Source organism: Geotrypetes seraphini, chromosome 2, assembly GCF_902459505.1.
Source record: "Geotrypetes seraphini chromosome 2, aGeoSer1.1, whole genome shotgun sequence".
NCBI lineage: Eukaryota > Metazoa > Chordata > Amphibia > Gymnophiona > Dermophiidae > Geotrypetes > Geotrypetes seraphini.
Genome location: NC_047085.1, coordinates 208,933,891 through 208,954,831, shown reverse-complemented (window position 1 = coordinate 208,954,831; position 20,941 = coordinate 208,933,891). Strand labels below are relative to the sequence as shown.

Sequence of the window (20,941 nt, the reverse complement as noted above, 5' to 3'; positions counted from 1 at the left end):
AGGAATGCTCTCTTGGAAGTGGCGGTGGTGGGAGAAAAACCATTCTCGTGGTATTCAAAAATAGGGGTGGGATAAATAGATGGTCCCATAATGACAAGACAATAGAAACAAAAGATTAACCTGCAAAATATTTCCTCCCAAACAGCAGTGAAATGGCTTTACTGTAATTCCAAGAAGACATGGGGCAGGGGTAACCTGTCAAGCAATCAATTAACACCACTCTCTTCAAAAGACACAGGGACACAACTGTAATCCAACCTCAATAATGTGGAGAAAGGAGACCTCAGTGCACACCCCTGAATTCAAGTCACAGTCAATTACCGTATTTTCACGTAGATAACTCGCACCCGTGTAAAACGCGCACACGGGTATAGAACGCGAAAAACACAAATTTATGTACAGAAATTTTTATATACCGCGCACACCCGTATACCGCGCATGCTGCCCGACTCTCCTTTCGCTCGCCCCGACTCTCCTCTGGCCACCCCGACTCTCCTCTCCCCCTTGAAGTCCTGTCGCCACCCTGAAAGCCTGATGCCCCCCCGACGTCCGATTCACCCCCCCCCCCCCCCCCGCAGGACCGCTCGCACCCCCACCCCGAAGGACCGCTCGCACCCCCACAGCCTCCCGACCCCCCCATCATGTAGAAGCTCCTACCGGTGTCCTGCTGCTTCCTCTTGGCAGTCCCGACTCCCCGACACGATCAGGGCAAGAGGGAGCTCAAGCCCTCTTGCCCCAGCCAACCGCGGCACCCCCGACACGATCGGGGCAAGAGGGAGCTCTAGCCCTTTTGCCCCAGCCAACCGCGGCACCCCCGACATGATTGGGGCAAGAGGGAGCTCAAGCCCTCTTGCCCCCCCCCGACACAATCGGGGCAATAGGGAGCCCAAGCCCTCTTGCCCCGCCGACTCCCCAACTCCCCGTCAATATCGGGCCAGGAGGGAGCCCAAGTCCTCCTGGCCCTGGCGACCCCCCCCCCCCCGCTAGTTGTTCGGGCCAGGAGGGAGCCCAAACCCTCCTGGCCATGGCGACCCCCTACCCCCACCCCGCACTACATTACGGGCAGGAGGGATCCCAGGCCCTCCTGCCCTCGACGCAAACCCCCCTCCCCCCAACGACCGCCCCCCCAAGAACCTCCGACCGCCCCCCCCAGCCGACCCGCGACCCCCCTGGCCGACCCCCACGACACCCCCACCCCCCTTCCCCGTACCTTTGTATAGTTGGCCGGACAGACGGGAGCCAAACCCGCCTGTCCGGCAGGCAGCCAACGACGGAATGAGGCCGGATTGGCCCATCCGTCCCAAAGCTCCGCCTACTGGTGGGGTCTAAGGCGCCTGGGCCAATCAGAATAGGCCCGGGAGCCTTAGGTCCCTCCTGGGGGCAGGGCCTTGGGCACATGGTCGGGTTGGGCCCATGTGCCTCAGGCCCCGTCCCCAGGTGGGACCTAAGGCTCCCGGGCCTATTCTGATTGGCCCAGGCGCCTTAGGCCCCACCAGTAGATGGAGCTTTGGGACGGATGGGCCAATCCGGCCTCATTCCGTCGTTGGCTGCCTGCCGGACAGGCGAGTTTGACTCCCGTCTGTCCGGCCAACTACACAAAGGTAAGGGGAAGGGGGGTGGGGGTGTCGTGGGGGTCGGCCAAGGGGGTCGCGGGTCAGCTGGGGGGGCGGTCGGAGGTTCTTGGGGGGGGCGGTCGTTGGGGGGAGGGGGGTTTGCGTCGAGGGCAGGAGGGCCTGGGATCCCTCCTGCTCGAAATATAGTGCGGGGTGGGGGTAGGGGGTCGCCGTGGCCAGGAGGGTTTGGGCTCCCTCCTGGCCCGAACAACTAGCGGGGGGGGGGGGGTCGCCAGGGCCAGGAGGACTTGGGCTCTCTCCTGGCCCTATATTGTCAGGGAGTCAGCGGGGCAAGAGGGCTTGGGCTCCCTTTTGCCCCGATCGTGTCGGGGAGTCGGGGGGGCAAGAGGGCTTGAGCTCCCTCTTGCCCTGATCGTGTCGGGGGTGCCGCGGTTGGCTGGGGCAAGAGGGCTGTTCCAAGATAGCATCATATTTAACTGTCTACATGTGGTTGGCATGATGGCAAATTGCCAGCCAGTGTTTAATCACAAATGACTGGAAGCTGTACAAAGTAACAGAGGCGTCTCAGGCCACCTTGTTGGACAAACTGGATGACCATGCAGGTCTTTATTTGCAGTCATTTACTATGTTATTTGTGCTACATTAGCAAAAATTCATAAACAGGCAAGAGTTAAAAAATCAGAAATGGAACAGGATATCTGAAATATTTAAAAATATACATTTCCTTGTTATTTTCTTTAGATAGATGCCCAAACAGAACCCCAGTGCCAGTCTAGTAGGCCTTGAGTACCAGGGCCTTGTATTCCCAGTGTTCATGGCCCCAGGAAAAGGTGTGTGTACGGGCGGGAAATACAAAGGGTTGATAAGGTGAAACAAGGACCACAGGAATGTGATTTTATTTTAATTATATGCAAAGATTTCTGAAGACAAAGCAAAAACTGCTCAACAAACAGCACAAGGGTTGAAAATATGGCATTACAGAATACTGGGTCAGGTGATAGTGGGTGCCTTATCTTTAGGGTTACAGGGGAGTCCGGCTCAAGTGTAATATTAAATAGCATGAGAAATCCAATTCCCCCGAGTGGAGTAATGATTGAACAGCAACACTGCACTCTAATGTGCCTGGTAATAGCTCTCGAACAAACCACTTCACATGTGCCAGACTATGACAATTCCAAGGGTGTAAATCAACGGCACAACCACTTTACAATGAAGACAGCACATCTCAGAATAGGACGTGTTAATCTCAAAAAGAAATCTTCAAAATTCCAAGTATGAAAACAACCACTTCTCATCAACATTTATCACATTACAATCGCATTCACGTTAAGGGGCTTGTACAATGTGTTAAAAGTATCACACTGGCATTACGATGGACATGTGCTCAGAGGTGGGAGGAGCAGAGTGAGTAATATGCTTCACGCTCAAGGGCAGAGTAAGCAGTTTTCCTATTATTGCTTAAATTGCATTTGCAGGACTGCCACAGCATCACTTAGAAGCTGCTTTTATTCAACCATTTTACATTAACTAACCTACAACGCAGGCATTTCCAGAAACTACCCCCCCCCCCTTTTTTACAAAAACGTAGTGTGGTTTTTAGCGCCGGCTGTGGTGGTAACAGCTCTGATGCTCATAGGAACTATATGCACGTTGGAGCTGTTACCACTGCGGCTGGCCCTAAAAACCACACTACGGTTTTGTAAAAGGGAGTTAAGTATCATCCAAATTACCACGGTGAGGCTACCCTTTAACTTGAAAAAATGTGACCACCTAACCAGGGCTGTGGAGTTGGTAGATAAATCCTTCGACTCCGACTCCTCAGTTTCTGGTACCCAAAATTATCTCTGACTCCGACTCCTCAGCCCTGCACCTAACTCCATCCTACCAAGAATTATACTGGCTGCCTGTCAAGGCGATTCCTCTTTTACAAAGTACTTCATGGCCTACTACCTAACTGCTCAGTTCCTGCTCTCGTTTCCAAGATACTCCATCACGCTATCATCCAAAAAAGAAAAGGAAAAAACAACCCCATGAAGGCAAAGTAATATCAAAAGAATGGGTGGGGAAGGAAATATTATGCTCTTACCTGTTAATTTTCTTTCCTTTAGTCACAGCAGTTGAAACCAACTATGAGAATCAACAATTTATTAATAATGTAACACCTAAAGCATACAGTATACACAAGAAAATTGTCACGTGTAGCATATACAAAAAATATTTATGTATAGTAAGGCCTAAGATAGTCTTGGAATCCTCTGTTTCCTGGACCCCAACACGGTCCGTGTTTCGGCTGAAAAAGCCTTCCTCAGGGGTATGTTAAAGGGGCCTCCGAGACAATTTGTCAGGGCTCGCCTCTCACACATGAAACTAAATAAAGATTTGCTGAAAAAAAACACTGGCGAAGTCAAGTAGCGCTGCTGTTAGATCACGCTATCAATCAATTTTTTACCTTCTCTTTAATCAAAGCCTGTACTCAGAAACGATTCATTAACTGACTCTTATCATACCGAGCCACTTCCAGGGACCCTGAACTGGGCCAAATGGTTAGAATATCAGCCAGCCTCAGACATGCATTTCAGAAAGCTAGTAAAACCCCAACTGTTCTCAAAGTTCTTATAATCCCTCCAAAGTAGCATATTGATGTAAAACTACTGTTAACTTGTCAGTACCAATTTTCTATTTATTATAGTTCACTGACAATGGTCCATTCACCTCTTCTGTAAACCGCATAGAACCAAAATGCTTTTGCAATATATAAATAAGAATTTGTTATGTTATGTACATAATAATATTTAATCAAATATATATACATTCACTAAGGTAAGGGTGGTCTCATGCAATATTTATTCTTGCAAGTGAAAATGAATAAAGGTTTTGTTTAAACTGGCATTATACTACGTTTAATAACTGAGAGGTTAAAACAGATTGTGTCTTCTCTTGTCTGTCGTTGCCGGTGGGGGAAATTGATTCAACCCACGAGGAGGAGAGTTATTAGGATTTCATTAGCTGCTGCAGCTCAAGGTACTGTAACTGCGGGGAGCTCAGGATGGAAATTGCTCCTCTGCAGAGACCCAAAGTCTTTACTATAGAAACGATATGGGAGGCTATATCCACCCTCCAGTTCTCTTTGGGCAGTCAAATGCATCAATTATCTAACCGGTGTACGTCAGTACTATCGGAACACTTGGAATTAAAGAACAAAATCTCAAGCTTGGAGGCACAAGTCTTAGTCTGGGTTAAAGACAGAGGAAATTTGCATTTCAAGTATGAAATGTTGGAAAATGCAGTTAGAAGGTGTAACCTTAGGGTTATTAATTTTCCTAGTGTCTGTTTCTGCATTGGATATGTTTAAAAGGTATTTAAATGAAATCTTGAAAGTACCTGAGACATCATACCCACCTCTCTCTACAATTTATTTCTTGCCTAAGAAGGTAAAAGTCTCAGAGGCCTAATCAGCAGAATCTTTCTGCTGATAGTTTGGACTTGACTAATTTCCTGGAGAGGTCGGAGATGGATGCGCAGGTCCCTGCAACTTTACTAGTTTCTCTCGCTATTGACTCAGATAGTGAATGGTTGCTAAAATTGTTTTTTTAGATACAGAGATGTTTCCTTTATGACAAATAAAGTGAGGATGTTCCCAGATGTATCTAAGCCAGTGGTCTCAAACTCAAACCCTTTGCAGGGCCACATTTTGAATTTGTAGGTACATGGAGGGCCGCAAAAATAATAGTTAATATCTTATTAAAGAAATAACAATTTTGCATGAGGTAAAACTCTTTATAGTTCATAAATCTTTTCTTTTGGCTAAGTCTTAATAATACTGTCATTTAGCTAAAGAGACATATGATCAAGAAACTGTTTTATTTTACTTTTGTGATTACGATAAACATACCGAGGGTCTCAAAATAGTACCAGAGGGCCGCATGTGGCCCCCGGGCTGCGAGTTTGAGACCACTGATCTAAGCCTACCCATAAAAGGAGAAAACAGTTTTTGCTTTTAAGACCGCAGGCTTTGCAATTAGGAGCAACTTTCATTCTGCGGTACCCTTGCAAATGTGTATTAATGTATCAATAGAATAGATATGTTTTTTATGAGCCGCAGCAGTTATCTAAATTATTACATTACATTAGTGATTTTTAGTCCACCATTACCTTGCGGTTCAAGGCAGATTACAGAAGAGAATTTCTGGACATGTCCAGAGGTGTTACAGAGTAGAGCGGGTGGCTTCAGAGGATTGAAATGTTTCATACACTGTTAGTAATTTATTGCTACTAAAGGTCAATTAATCTCCTCACCATGAGGATTGAATCCAATAGATCTGTTCATGATAAATGGTTCTGGAGTTATCAAGCTGAGTCTTTATTTTCTTCTTATTTTTAGTTATCCCTATGATGTTTCTCAGTCTTTTCTTCAGCTCCGTTCTCCGTTATTGTGGACTAACTATACTTTGATAATGTTGTTTATTATCCTTAAAGTAGGGATCAAGTGTCCTTGGCACTTTATGATGAAAATGATTTCAGTTCATTGTATTTTTTTCTTTTTGACTGATATTATTGTCAAATGTTAGAAAATTATAAATCATGCCGCTGTATCGGGCCATAGTGCGCCCTCACCTGAGTACTGCATCCAGCACTGGTCGCTGTACATGAAGAAGGACATAGTACTATTTGAAGAGCGACTAAAATGGTTAAGAGGCTGGAGGAGTTGCCATACAGTGAGAGACTGGAGAAACTGGGCCTCTTAAGAACATAAGAAGTTGCCTCCGCTGGGGCAGACCAGAAGTCCATCCTGCCCAGCGGAGAGGAGACATGATCAAAACATTCAAAATACTAAAGGGAATAGACTTAGTAGATAAAGACAGACTGTTCACACTCTCCAAGGTAGGGAGAACGAGACGGCACTCTCTAAAGTTGAAAGGGGATAGATTCCGTACAAACAAGTTCTTCTTCACCCAGAGAGTGGTGGAGAGCTGGAACGCTCTTCCGAAGTCTGTTGTAGGGGAAAACACTCTCCAGGATTTCAAGCAGGCAGGATTAATTCATCGAGGGCCCCTAGGCACACAAGTACACTGGGCCCCCTGCCCCGCCCCACCCCACCATGCGCCCAGGCGGAAACAGGAAGGTGCGTCAGAAGAAAGCTTTGGGCAAGCAGCACCGCTTGCACAATTACAGTTCCTGCTGCCTTTCTTCCCACGTTGCTTGCTTGTCTTACTTTCCGTCTATGGGGGGGGGGGGCCCCGTGTTGCCAATCGATGCTGGAGGGGCCCATCGCCGTTTGGAAAAAACAATGTTGATGCCCTCCTTCATCGGGCCCTTCTGACCATTTCGGGCCCTAGGCACTTGGCCTATTGGTTAATCCTGCCCTGGTTTCAAGACTAAGCTGGACAAGTTCCTGCTAAACTGGGACGTACGCAGGTGAGGCTGGACTCATTTAGAGCACTGGTCTTTGACCTGGGGGCCGCCGCGTGAGCGGACTGCTGGGCAGGATGGACCACTGGTCTGACCCTGCAGCGGTAAAGACATTGAATATAAAGTCTGTATAACTGAATCTCGGGTGTATGTATGTTTCCTGTAAGTGTCCTATTTGAATTTGTATGTTTTATTGCAATCCAGTTTGATTTAAAGCAGAATAGAAATTTTCTAAATAAATAAATCTTAAACTGTGCATTTTATCAGTTGTCCTGCACTGAAGAAAATGCTCTAAATGTGGAAATGCACAAAGAATCAAGTTGTGACAGCTGGAAGAAAACTTAAGTCACTTCCCATGTTGTACCCTTACATTTTAAGATATACAGTACAACAAGGCACCTGTTGGAATGGAGTGCATTATTTTGAGTTTGTTAGGAGGACCAAACTTCACACAAGAGTGCTAAATATTGTGCTTTTGAAGCCCAGCTCAAACTAATTACTGCATTAAAAATATTCAGGGGAAATGCAGGCGATATCAGGCTCTGTTGTTTATTTTTACCCCAACCTCTGAACTTTGCAGAAAAACAGCTCAAACTCAAAATTTAACCTGTTTACTTTTTGCCTCTGACTCCACAGCTATGTGAACTACTGTATGTACAGCACTGTGTACAGAAGCGGTGAGGCACGCCACATCTATCATTATAAGGGGGGTGCTGAAAAGTTCTCAGTCCAATCAACTTCCTAAATTCTGAGCACTATTTTGCCACTTTAATTGAAAAGAATGTTATTTTATTTTGCAACGTGCCAATTGTAAGAATCGTAATGCTACATGTATGTTTTGACATTGTTTCAGATAACTGATTTGAACCATGTTAACGAAAAGTGTGGAATTCTCAAGTGTGGAACTCCAAGATGTCATGAAGTTCCTACTCCTGCAAAAGGAAACTCCAAAGGAAATCCATGAATGCATGATGCAAACATTGAGTGATATTCGCCCATCATACTCCATAGTGAAGAAGTGGTATGCAAACTTTCAGCGTGGAGATTTTGAGACTGAAGATGCTGCAAGGTCTGGAAGGCCTCAAACAGTGTCAACTCCTGAAATTGTTGGCCATGTCTATGATGTGATTTTGGCAAATAGGCAAATATTGGCTAAAACAATTGTTGAGACACGATAGATATCCAGGGAATGGATTGGGTGTTTAATCCACGAGCAGATGAGTATGCAGAAGCTGTCAGCCAAGTGGGTGCCCTAAATGTTTGCATGATGACGAGAAACAAAGTTGAGTGGACAGTGAACTTCCAAGTTGATTTTGCAGCATTTTCAGTGAGTTGGTGCCAACATTTTGGAATGACTCTTTACTGTTGATGAAACATGGTTACAGCACTATGATCCTGAGACAAAACAACAGTCCCATGCAATGGCGGCATTCAGGTTCTCCAAGGACAAGGAAATTCAAGATCCAAAAGTCAGCAGGAAAGATCATGGTCACAGTGTTTTCGATCAGAAGGGTGTTGTAATGACTATCTTCCAAAGGGCCAAACAGTTAATGCAGAATACTACTGTAATTTGCTGTGCCGATCAAAGGAGACATTGAAAGAAAAAGGAGAGGGAAGCTGTAGAAAGGCACCCTCCTGCCGCAATCGTTGGAGGGGGGGTCCTCTGGCAGGAGGGGTTGGGAATCCTCCTGCCGGCGATCATCAATGGTAGGTCGGGGGTCTTTCGGCAGGAGGAATTGGGCATCCCTCCTGTCTTGTTCATTTAAGGGAGGGGGGGACTGGCGGCTGCAGCCGTGGCCTCTATACTAATCACGGCAGGGAGATCCTTTGCCGCGATTAAGTATAGCAGCCGCGTCTAAAGTAACCCGCTTCTGTAACTGGCATATGTAACATGGACGTCTGTTACAGAATCGGGTTTAGCTTGGATGTGTGTAGGCCCAATTAGATGCGGCCACTATACTTAATCGCGGCAAAGGATCTCCCTACCGCAATTAGTATAGCGGCCACAGCTGTGGCCGCCAGTCTCCCCCCTCCCCCTCCCCTATACGAACGAGGCAGGAGGGATGCCCAATCCCTCCTGCTGAAAGACCCCCCCCTCACTCGCCATCCCAGGCATCCTATACAGAATCCGAGCCGATGTGTTGAGGTTGCTGAACTTAGGGGTGAATATGTGGAATAACTTGTAAGTTTCACGGCTCCACATCATTCCCTTTACGGTTGGGATGAGAACTTTTCAGCATCCCCTCGTATTGACCTCTGGAAACCTTGTAGATCTGGAGGCATTGTAATCTGCGTTAAGAAATCGAATGTAAGGGGTTTTTTTTTACTCTGAAAATAATGAAAATGACTGCTGTGGAAAATGAAAGCACACCATAAATTAGCAGCTCACTCAAATGCTCTGACAGCTCTCTGGGTTAAAAATCTTGTTGGCTTTAACCACGTCATTACTTGAGATCTGCATGCACTATCTTTCAAATAAGTCCTATCTCTCAGGCCATAAAGCACAGAGCACAGGAACTCAGTGCATGCAAAGTGATCATAAAAAGGTTAAATAAAGGATCCCTGCCAATGGCTTCAGGACTCAGCCTGCGTTTAGAAGTGTACTATAATGTACTCTTGGCAAAGAAGCTGAAATTGCTGCTTAATTAGCACAAACCTGCAGTTGAGACTCATTACCTCTCAACCTGCCTAAGCATATTACAGGTCGCAGCAACAAATTTTTATCGTTAGTTGCGTTCTCTCTCTGAACATGGCCTTTGGATTCCTGCCATAATATGGATAATTCAATAGAATAAATTAAGGAACATAAAGGGAAAAAAAAACCCAATTACCACATGCAGGAAAAGAAGCTATTACTGGGCTCGTTTTCACCTATTCCATAAGGAATAAAATGAGCTTTTTATTTTTTTTTTAACTTTTAGAAGACACAAATATGCATTCTGCCTTGCCTTCAGGAAATCGTGATGTCTGAGTCCCATGACCTATTTATTTTCTCCCTGGAGATTTTGCACTTTTTTTTTTTTTTAACTTTACTCACTACAAAAAGCTGTGGAGTCAGAGTCTGAGTTGGATTCAAAACAAAAAACTTACAACATTATAATGTATGGCAAATCTATTATTTTAAACTTATATTTTTGGGAGGTTCTTTGCTCAAACTTCAAATAAATATATTTTGTGGTCTATTAGTCCTAATTTGTACATTAAAAATATTGTTTCTATAATTAAATCAAATTTCTCCTAGATTTACTATAGGAATTGAAATTGGACAGTATAAAAATAGAGGAGTGAAAGTGAAAGGTTTAATGTACTGACTCCACAGCCCTGTCACTACAGAAATTAGTCTGATGGTTGTGACCAGAAATTGAGCTATCATGATCAAATGAGTTCACTTGTTAGGAATTGTTTCTACAGGCTAAGGCAGATTAGATCACTATCCACATTCCTGGATGAAGCATCTCTAAACATCTTAATGCACTCCTTAGTCATATCAAAAATTGACTACTGTAACGCTTTGTATAAGGGAATAACTCTAAAAGAAATACGGACTACAAATCCTACAAAATACAGCAATAAAAATAATCACTAAAAGGGAAAAATTTGATCACATGACTCCCCTTCTGAAGGAAAAACACTGTTACCTGTTAACCGTAGAATCATATAATATATATAATATCATATAATATATGATTATATAGATTATATAATTTTATATAATCATATAAAATAGCATTACTGTCACATAAAATTTTAACGAACAAAGCTCCTGCATTTTTAGAAAGATTCTTAATCCCTTAAAATCTTTAAGATTGGAAGAGAAATCACTCCTCCTAATCCTCTCATTAAGAGTCATCTATTCTAGGAGAGACACAATATTTTCCGTCATGGCCCCCCAAATCTGGAATTCGCTCCCAACTAATATAAGGGAAGAAAAATTATTTGGCAAGTTTAAAAGTCTCCTGAAAAACTGGCTTTTTAAGGATGCTTTTAAACGAGTTATGCTTATTTTTAATCCCCAGGATACTCATTAAAGTAATAGCAAGGTCTAAAAGCGAAAATTGAGCGGGTAATCTTTCCCCCATCCTTTTGTTCCATTACCTTACCCTTTTTTATTTGATTTACAAATTGTACTTAATCCTTTTTTATTTCCCCCTTTTGTGTTTGTCTAGTACACAGGTGTGTGAATTGTCTTGTTTGAGTAATGTGTTTTTTCTTTACCCTAATTTTACTAGTACTTGTAAATCGCATTGAATTAAGATTTTGCGATCAAAATCAAAACTTTATTAAACTTAAACTTGTGAGAGAGAATTGTATTGTTTTGCCAGACCTTTGGTGCAAGGAAAAGTTGTAAATTTTTGCCAGGTTCAGCTGTTCCGATTCTGCCCTGCCCAGTCCCCCTAATAAAGGCCTAGATTCACTAAGCCCACCGATCTTACCCGATCCAAGGCAGGCTGACCGATTCTCCAACCCTCTGCATGTAAATGGGGGCAATCGGAGGCACGGCCCCATCCAATGACACGGATTGCTGGTTAGCAATCCAAACACAAGCACAGATCATCTACTTTGCCTGTAGATGGTATGCACATGCGTTTGCTGTCCGTTTTTTCTTTTTTTACTGGCCCTGACTCTCCTGCTCTCTGCCGCCCTTCCCTGCAGTGTGAGCCTGTGGTTTTAACCTGCGGGTTTAAAGCGGGTTAAAACCACGGGCTCGCAGTGCAGGGAAGGGCGATGCCCGGCGGCAGCAGCCTCTTCCCCTTCGCTGACTCAACACCAGGGATCCCCCTTCCTCCTCTTCCTCCTGGAAGCCCCCGATGACGGGGCAGTAGAAGACAGCAGTGAGCTCCGTTCAAATAAAAGGCATTTCTTTAAAGACACTCTGGGACAGAGGCTCGCAGAGAGGCAGCAGCCCACACAGCTTCTGAATTTTTACCTAGCCTGCATGGCTTCTGAAACTAACAGGAACAGGAGAGTCTGGGCAGAGAGCAGAGTGGTCTGAGCAGGGTTTTTGCGCAAGCGACTGGTCCTCACCAGTCACTCCTTTTTGGATCAGCCAACCCAGTCGGTGTACTTTCTTTACTTTAGTGAATCGAGTCCCTCCTACTTTGCATGCCATTTCCCCTCATTTGCATGCGTGGATCAGAGGTTGATTGGCACAGAGGTTAGTGAATCGGGTCGGGGGTCACAAAGGGATCGGAGCAGTGCAGTGGCGTACCAAGGGGGGGGGGGGAGGTCCGCCCCGGGTGCAGCCTTAAGGGGGGTGCACAGCCAGCCCAGTCCCTATCGCGCTCCCACCCTCCCAGCGAGAGCAGCAAACCTAACCTCCAGTAGCGTCGGCTGCTTCGCGGCTTTCTCCTCCCTTTGCCACATCACTGATGACGTCATCAGCGACGCTGCACCGGCAGGAGAAAGCCGCAAAGCAGCCAACGCTACTGGAGGGAGGTTTGCTGCTCTCGCTGGGAGGGTCGGAAAGGTTCACTTGGGGGGGAGAGATAGGAGGGTCAGCGGCGGTTCGGCTGGGAGGGGAGAGAAGCGGTCTGCCTCGGGTGCTCCAAGGCCTGGTGCCATTATTTTCTTCGGGCAGCAGCAGCGTTTACAATTTGCTGCTGTTGCCGGCTTCAGGCCTTCCTCTCTGCCGGGTCCTGCCTACTTTCTGTTTTCATGAAGACAGGACCCAACAGAGAGGAAGGCCTGAAGCCGGCAACAGCAGTGAATTGTGAATGCTGCTGCTGCTGCCCGAAGAAGTTCAGGACACCAGGCCTTGGGTGACAGAAGGAGGAAAGAGAGCAGAGCGGGAGAGAATTGGGGAGAGTGTTGCTCTACCCAACTGGAGGGAATGAAAGGAGATGCCAGGGCTTAAAGGGAAGAAGAGACGCCAGGGGGAAAGGAAGGAGGAGATGTCAGAGCATGGAGGGGGAGGGAGAGATGGAAGAAAAGGAAAGGAGAGAGATGCCGGGAATCAGGGAAGGGATGATGCCAGACTGTGAGGTGGGAAGGAAAGAAAGGAGAAGAGAGAGATGCCAGAGCATAGGGGAGGGGGTGGTGACAGAGAGAGAAAAACAGAAAGGTGACAGAGTTGAAATCAATCAAGTACAAAGGAGAGAAGAGGCACGGGATAGATAGATTATGGAAGGAGCATAGAAAGAGGGAAGATGCCATATGGAAGAGAGAGAGGGTGCACACTGGATAGAAAGAGCACAGAGGGCAGTGAATGGAAGGGGCGAGATAGAGGGTGAACAGTAGATGGAAGGGGTAGAGAGAGGGAAACAGACACTGAATGGAAGAGTGGGGGAAAGGGGGAGCAGATGCTGGAAGGAAGTGGGGAGAAGAAAGAAAAAAAGTTCACAAGCAGGATTGAGGGAAGAGGATAGGTTAGTTACTGGAAGGAGTGAGGGAAAGAGGTGGTATAGGTAGACACAGTGAAAGAGGGAAATTGAGGACTGAATAGTAAAAAAGAATTTAGACAAAGGCAGAAAATAAATTGAGAAGTAAGACCAGGGAAGAACAGGAGGAAGGGAGTGGAGAGAGAGATGCCAGAGCAGGGGGGAAGGAGAGGAGACAGATACCAGACCAATGGGGTGAAAGAAGAGATGGAAAGGGGAGGCATACAGTTTCTGGAAGGGGCATATAAGGAGAGAAGATGCCATATAGGAGCGTTTTTTAGTGCCAGCCGTGGTGGTAGCAGCTCTGATGCTCAGAATTCTATGAGCGTCAGAGCTGTTACCACAGTGGCTAAAATCCACACTACAGTTTTGTAAAAGGGGGAAGGGTAAGTTCGTGATTACTTATTCCATACTAGGCGAAGGTGTTTTCTGTGTTCTGTGTATTCGAAAGGCATGGTTTTCTGTTAGGATTGACTGCAGGATTGATCTGTATTAGTCTGGCTTGTTTAGTTTTACAATGGGTGTATTGCTGTTGTACTTCTCACTGCAGTATGTAAGATGCTGCCTTTTCCTAGGTACTCATGTGTGACGTGTGGCTTGTTACTAAAAATCATGTTTTTCATACAGAAGGGGAGGTGCCAAAAAATGATGGGCCCCAGGTGTCACACATGCTAGGTACGCCACTGGAGCAGTGCAGGAGCTCAGGATGGAAAGACTGAACAAAGAATAGGTGAATGGTAGGTAAGATGCGTCTCTTAAGAGGGTTTCTGAATAGCTCTGGATGAGGGAGGAGTGAATTAGCATAGAGACAGGCTGCTAAGCTTCCACATGTAAAGCCTCAAATGTTCCTTAAACATTTCCTGGCCTCCTTTAGTTCAAGCACTGCCCACAATACTCTTACTTTCCACCTTTTTTGACTGAGAATTTTCAGTCCTAGGATACACCAAGCAGGTCTTACCATCCTGTAGTTCAGCTACTGTGCTCTAATGTAGGGCAGAACATTTGACTAGTGACAATAGGGTTGAGCTAAGAACCTGGGAAGCTGGGGTTCAAGTTACTTAAACCTTCAATGTCTCAGGCACAAACAAAATTGTAAGCTTCTAAGAACAGGAAGGTGCCTATTGTACCTGAATGTAACTTATTATGTATGGTAAGTTAACCTGTATACTAAATGAAATCATCTAAGTATGTCAAATTAGGATGAGCACACTGAATTATAAGAATGACAAATTGTAACCCATTTTGGCTATATACCGTAATTTTCACTCCATTAGATGCACCTGACCATAAGACACATCCTAGATTTAGAGGAGGAAAACAAGAAAAAAAAACAACACACACATTCTGAACCAAATTCTTCCTGCCAGGGTCTGCACCCAACCCCATACTGCTTGCCAAGCTCTGCACCCTGTTCTCCCTCTCTGCCAGTCTCTGTACCCTGTCCGCCCCCCCCTCCTCTGGTGGCCTAGTGGTAGGCCGGGACAGGGCAGGCAGATAGGCCCCGCCCAGGCCTCTCCCAGCCGGCATGCTCCGGCCTCTCCCTCCTTATTTTTAATTCGGCGGGGCAGGCAGGCAGAACCCGGCCTCTCCCTCCCTACTCCCCAGGCAGGCAGCAGGCAAGCCCCAGCCTCTCCCTCCTCATCCCCCAGGCAGACAGCAGGCAGGTCCGATCTCCCTCCTCCCTCCCTATTTTTAATTCGGATCAGATCGGCAAGGCAAGGCAGGGCAGGCCCCAGCCCTTTTCCTCTTCCTCCTCCTCCTCCCCCCCTCACGTACCTTTTTTTTTTTAAACTTCTGGGCCTTCCCTCGCTGAAAGCGGCGCACAAGGTTGGCTCGCTGTTCCCCGCCGCTTCCCCCGAGAATGGCTGACGAGGATGCCTCCTCTTCTGATCTCTTGCGGCACAGCGGTGCACCAGGCAGCCTGGTGCACCGCTATGCCGCATGAGAACAGAAGAGGAGGCAGCAGTGTCAGCCGTCAGTTCTCTGGGGAAGCAGCGGGGAACAGCCAGCCAGCCTTTTGCGCCACTCTCAGCAAGGAGGGCGCTGCGTCCAGCGAGGGAGGTCGGAAGCATTTAAATAAGGTAACGGGGGAGGGGGGGGACGCTTTGAACATTCGCTCCATAAGACGCACCCTTATTCCCACCCACTTTTTTGGGGGAAAAATGTGCGTCTAATGGAGTGAAAAACACGGTATTTGGTACGTTAACCTATAACTGTTTTTTGTCTTTATTTTATGTATATTAACCTGTAACCCGTTCTGAGCTTGTTGGAAAGAATGGGATATAAAACAAATTAAATTAAAATAAACAAACTTAGCCAAGGCTCATTTTATTGATGAATACAGACTATTGCAGGAAGTTATCTAGAGGCCTCTCTTCCTGAAAAGTAGTAAACTGCTTCCAGAATGTAGGCACCGTGATTTCTTTCTTATGCCTACAGACAATTAAATATTTATCATCCTATACAAACAACATACAATTATATCGTCATTATCGGTATCTAGTGTGGTCAAATCATTACTACGGTCTCCGTAAGTGCCATATTATAGAACATGAAAATGAGTATAGTGATAGAAAAATCAATTATTGCTCCAACGAGAGGCTCATCAATATTAAAAATTAGTAAATAAAAATTTTCCATCTGAATATTAAAGATAAATTGCACTAGAAAATTTAGGCATTGTTCAATTCCACTGGGGGGCTCGATGTACATCCCATAGGCTTCTCTTATGCACAAGACAAATTTCAAGCCCAATTGGGCGTTTTACTACAATTCTGACATGCGACAGTTATGAGCACTGATCAAGGCCTTTTCATGCACATTCACCCCTTGTAATTTCACACACTACTTTTGTCACGTGACCATCCTGGATATTATTCTGTAAGCTCGTATTCAAATACCAATACTGAGGGGTGGGGAGGAATTCCTTTTCTACTCAGTCCCACAACATCAACCTGATGTTAAAATACAAAGGGATGATTTCATAATGAAGGAGACAGACAATCATGTCAAAATTAAGGTGGGGGGAAAAAAGGCACCCAACATAAGCGGGGGGGAGGGTGCTGGATCACAGGGGGGCCTTCGGGGGGAGCAATGACGGTTCTCGTGGGGGGGGGTGATAGAGCAGCGCCGCTGGCCTCAGGGGGTGGGAATGTATCAAAGCGAGTTTCCATTATTTCCTATGGGGAAACTCGCTTTGATAAACGAGCATTTTGGATTATGAGCATGCTCCTGGAACGGATTATGCTCGTAATCCAAGGTACCACTGTATGCTCAAATATAAACTGAGATTTGGGGGCCAAAAAAATGGCCCAAAAATGGGGTTCTTGGTTTATAATTCGAGACTCCTTTGGATGATGGTGCTTTTTATTCCTCTCCTCCTCACCCAATGACCAACAATGCTATTCTCTACCCCATCCAGATGCCCGGCACAACTATCCTCCACCCCCTTCTCATGACTGGCACTGCTATCTCTCCCCCCCTCCCAATGACCAGCACTGCTATTTCCTCCTTCCCCCCCCCATGACTGGTACTCCTATTGCCCCCCCCCCCCCGATACAGGCACTCCTATTGTTCCCTCTCCCCCCCCCCCCCATTGACTAGCAGTCCACTACCTGCTCCCTTTTGCCCCAGACTGACATCGCACTTACAGTCCCAATGCACCAGAAGCCAACATCGACACTCTGTGTTGGGCTGAGAGGCCTTGAGCATCTGCGCATACTCAAGGTCTACTGGCTCCCGCCCTCTACAGGATTCTCGAAGGAAGTCCAGCAAGCCTTGAGCATGCACAGACACTGAAGGCCCTTCAGCCTGCCACAGAGAGTCGTCGTCGACTTCCAGAGCATCGGGACTGTAAGTGTGATGTGGGTCTGTTCCTTTCTTTTGCCGCGATCCACCCCCCTCTGAAACAACTTCCAATTTCCACTTGGGTAGACTACAACAAAGGAACGGTGCATAGGAGGCCTTAGACAGAAGAGGAAGGAGATGGTGCACACGAACGGAGGGAGGTGGAGGAGGAGGGAAGAGATGGTGCACATGAACGGAGGGATATGGTGGAGGGAAGAGATGGTGCACATGAACAGAGGGAAAGGGAAGAATTGGAAAAATAGATTTGAGATGGAGGCAGAAAAATGGAAGAAAACTGAATATGAAAATCAGTGCCAAAGAAGGATGTAGTGCAAAAAGTGAAGGAGAGGAAAGAAACAGCAAATGCATGAAGAGGCCTTGGAAACAGAGTTAAGAGCACGGATGGAACAAGATGACCAAAAAACTAAAAAATTGCCAGATAAAGTTAGGAAAATGGTTTTTATTTTCAATTTAGTGATTGAAATATGTCAACTGAAAATTTACATCTGTTGTTTTTATATTTTGGATTGTTCAGGAAGAAATGCATTTCTTTCTATTTCTCTTGTGGTGTATTGGGTGCAGAGTCTGGCCTATTAGGGTTTTGTTTGTGTACAATAGTTCTTTTAGTTTGTGGGTTTGCATTTGAAAAGATTTGGGGGGGTTTTCCGTTTTCTACATGTGTGACTAAGCCAAATGTTTTAGGGGGGATGACAAATGATACTCACATACCCAAATTTCTAACCTCGGTTTATATGCAAGTCAACCTTTTTCCTCCTATTTTGGGGGGAAAAGATTACCTCAGTTTATATTCAAATATACAGTATACGGTACTTATATGAACATATTCAGCCACTTACAAGAGCTCTTTTCTCTATGTAAAGTGTAAAATGTTTTCTAAAATTATTATACTAAAAGTAATGTCAACAACAGTAAGAAGAGAGCGAATAGAATGCTAGGTATAATCAAGAAAGGTATTACAACCAGAACGAAAGAAGTTATCCTGCCGCTGTATCGGGCAATGGTGCGTCCACATCTTGAGTACTGCGTCCAGTATTGGTCACCGTACCTTAAGAAGGATATGGCATTACTTGAGAGAGTTCAGAGGAGAGCGACACGACTGATTAAGGGGATGGAAAGCCTTTCATACGCTGAGAGATTGGAAAAACTGGGACTCTTTTCCCTGGAAAAGAGAAGATTAAGAGGGGATATGATAGAGACTTACAAGATCATGAAGGGCAAAGAGAGAGTAGAGAGGGCAGGATTCTTCAAACTTTCAGAAAATAAAAAAACAAGAGGGCATTCGGAAAAGTTGAAAGGGGGCAAATTCAAAACAAATGCTAGGAAGTTCTTCTTTACACAACGTGTGGTGGACACCTGGAATACAATTCCAGAGGACGTTATAGGGCAGAGTACGGTACTGGGGTTCAAGAAAGGATTAGACAAATTCCTGCTGGAAAAGGGGATAGAGGGGTATAGATAGAAATTTACTGCATAGGTCCTGGACCTGTTGGGCCGCCGCGTGAGCGGACTGCTGGGCGCGATGGACCTCAGGTCTGACCCAGCACAGGCATTTCTTATGTTCTTATGTAACCAAATGAATAAAGGACAAACCTTCCAAAATCTCCATGTCCCAAAAATGGGAAAGAGGGCCTGCCTTATTCTGCAGCCCCACGTTAGCATCACCCCTTCAAACCCAAACAAATTAACATTCTAAACAGAGACTTCTCCAATTCAGTTTCATCTGCCCCAAAGAAAATCATCTCAACCCTAACAGTTCATGCATGAAAAATATTGCTCTGTTCTGAGGAAGTGCTTTGAATTTGAGAAACCTTGTGCATTGTGGATGAACTCCAGGCCTTCATACATTCACCAGTGGAAGCCAGCTCTTCCTCTAGACTGCAGTGCTGCACATACCAGGAAAGAACTAGATGAAGACCAACTCATGAGCAAAATTTCTAGTAATTTCTACCATGAAGTGGTACTAATTGTACTTCCGTATTCCATAAAAGCCTCCAAATCTTCAACTGAAAACACCTGTGGCAGCTTTTGGAAATGACTATGTTTTGACCTCTGACAAAAACACCTGCACACTGGGCATGGCAGATCTTAACAGCCATGTTACCTGCATAACTGAGAATCCACAGCCAAAGATTTATTTATTTAAAAATTTATAGGATGCACAAATCTACTATTCTTGGCATGTACTGAATTTAATAAAGAAAAAATGGACAGAGGTGGTCTAAAGCTGCATTATGATGATATTTTGAAAAGTAGCATAAAAACATTAGTACAGAGAACCAAGAGATGTAAATGGATTCAGGGGGACCAAATTAGGTAGTATGTACACCAAAGGAGTCTGTACATCCACAGCACTATTTCCAGTGGCACAATATTAAGCAGTCATCCTATTCTACCCAAATTATTGCAGGTGCTTCATTGCAAATGGGCATAGGGCGGTGGAATGGTACATCTGAGGTCTTGGGAGTTCATCAAATGGATTACAGTATTTTCACCCATATACCACGCACCCGTGTAAAACGTGCACATGGGTATAGCGCCCGGGAACACAAATTTATGTAAAAAAAATTTAATATACCGTGCACACGCATATACCACGCATGCTAAAAGAAAAAATGCGCAAATGCTCAAAGCCTAGTCCAGCCCGGCGCAGGAAGAAGGAGAATCTCTCCCGCACCGCACCGCCCAGCCCAGCCCAAACCAACGAGGGAGGATCTTCGGGCACTGCTACTGGCACGTCCTGTGCATTGGTGCTGGTGCCGGTGCCCAATCAGGTAAGAGATGTTTTGCGGTGCTGGGGGGGATGTAGGATCGCGGGGGAGGGGGAGGGTGACGCGAGCGGGGGGGGAGGATGCCGGTTCGCAGGGGGGATGCCGATCGGATTGAAAAAAAAAGTTGTAAAACGCGCTCACACGTATAACGCGCACGGTTATGCACGGTTTGTAAAATCATGTATAACGCACGCGTTATATGCGTGAAAATATGGTAAATGAATTGAAATGAAAAATTGATGAAATGCAAATGAATTTAAGTGAAAACATTTGTCTTAGAGTTTCATAAATTATAAGGATCATTGCAAATGCTGGCATGCACTAACTTAACATTAAAATTTCCCAAACGCAATCCTGTCAGTGTATGGTATCTGCAGCACCCTGGGTAGATTACCTTGAAACACAAACAGCTCCCCAAACAATAAGCAAATCACTAGAAAACAAAGACGACATGCTAACAATACGGCTATCGCTCTATAAACAGACCTAGAAAGGGTTAAAAACTGCTTTTCCGTAGAATAAAGAAACCAAAATCCTAAAACATTTTTTTGTCTCAAATTAAGTAGTGCAGAAAGCTTATATCAGACAAGGCAAAAGATTAACACACTCCCCTTCTCTATCGAGCGGTGTCTCTCAAACCTTTTTAGCTCTGGCACACTAAATGGAGCAAACGCTTGCCAAGGAAAATTATAATTGATATTATAAAATTGCAAAACCAACAAACAAATTAGTTATTTACTTAAAAGTTCTTTAAGCTATGTATGGGTAATTGTAACAATGGCGAAACTAAGGTAGAATAGAATTGCTAATCAATACAGTGGATAAGCTTGTTTTTCAGTGCAAATTAACTCAAAACACGGCTCAGCAGTCGACAAGCAAACATGCATTTCATCATCCACCATCTGCAGTCGCTCTCTTTTTTTTTTCAATTTAATTTCTGTCAGAG

General features: G+C 45.3%; 1 protein-coding gene across 1 annotated transcript in view; it reads right to left on the bottom strand.

Annotated features, from left to right (window-relative positions):
* Positions 1-20,941, bottom strand: part of SLC22A23 (solute carrier family 22 member 23) — a 331,330-nt gene that overhangs the window by 226,364 nt on the left and 84,025 nt on the right. The window lies entirely within an intron of this gene.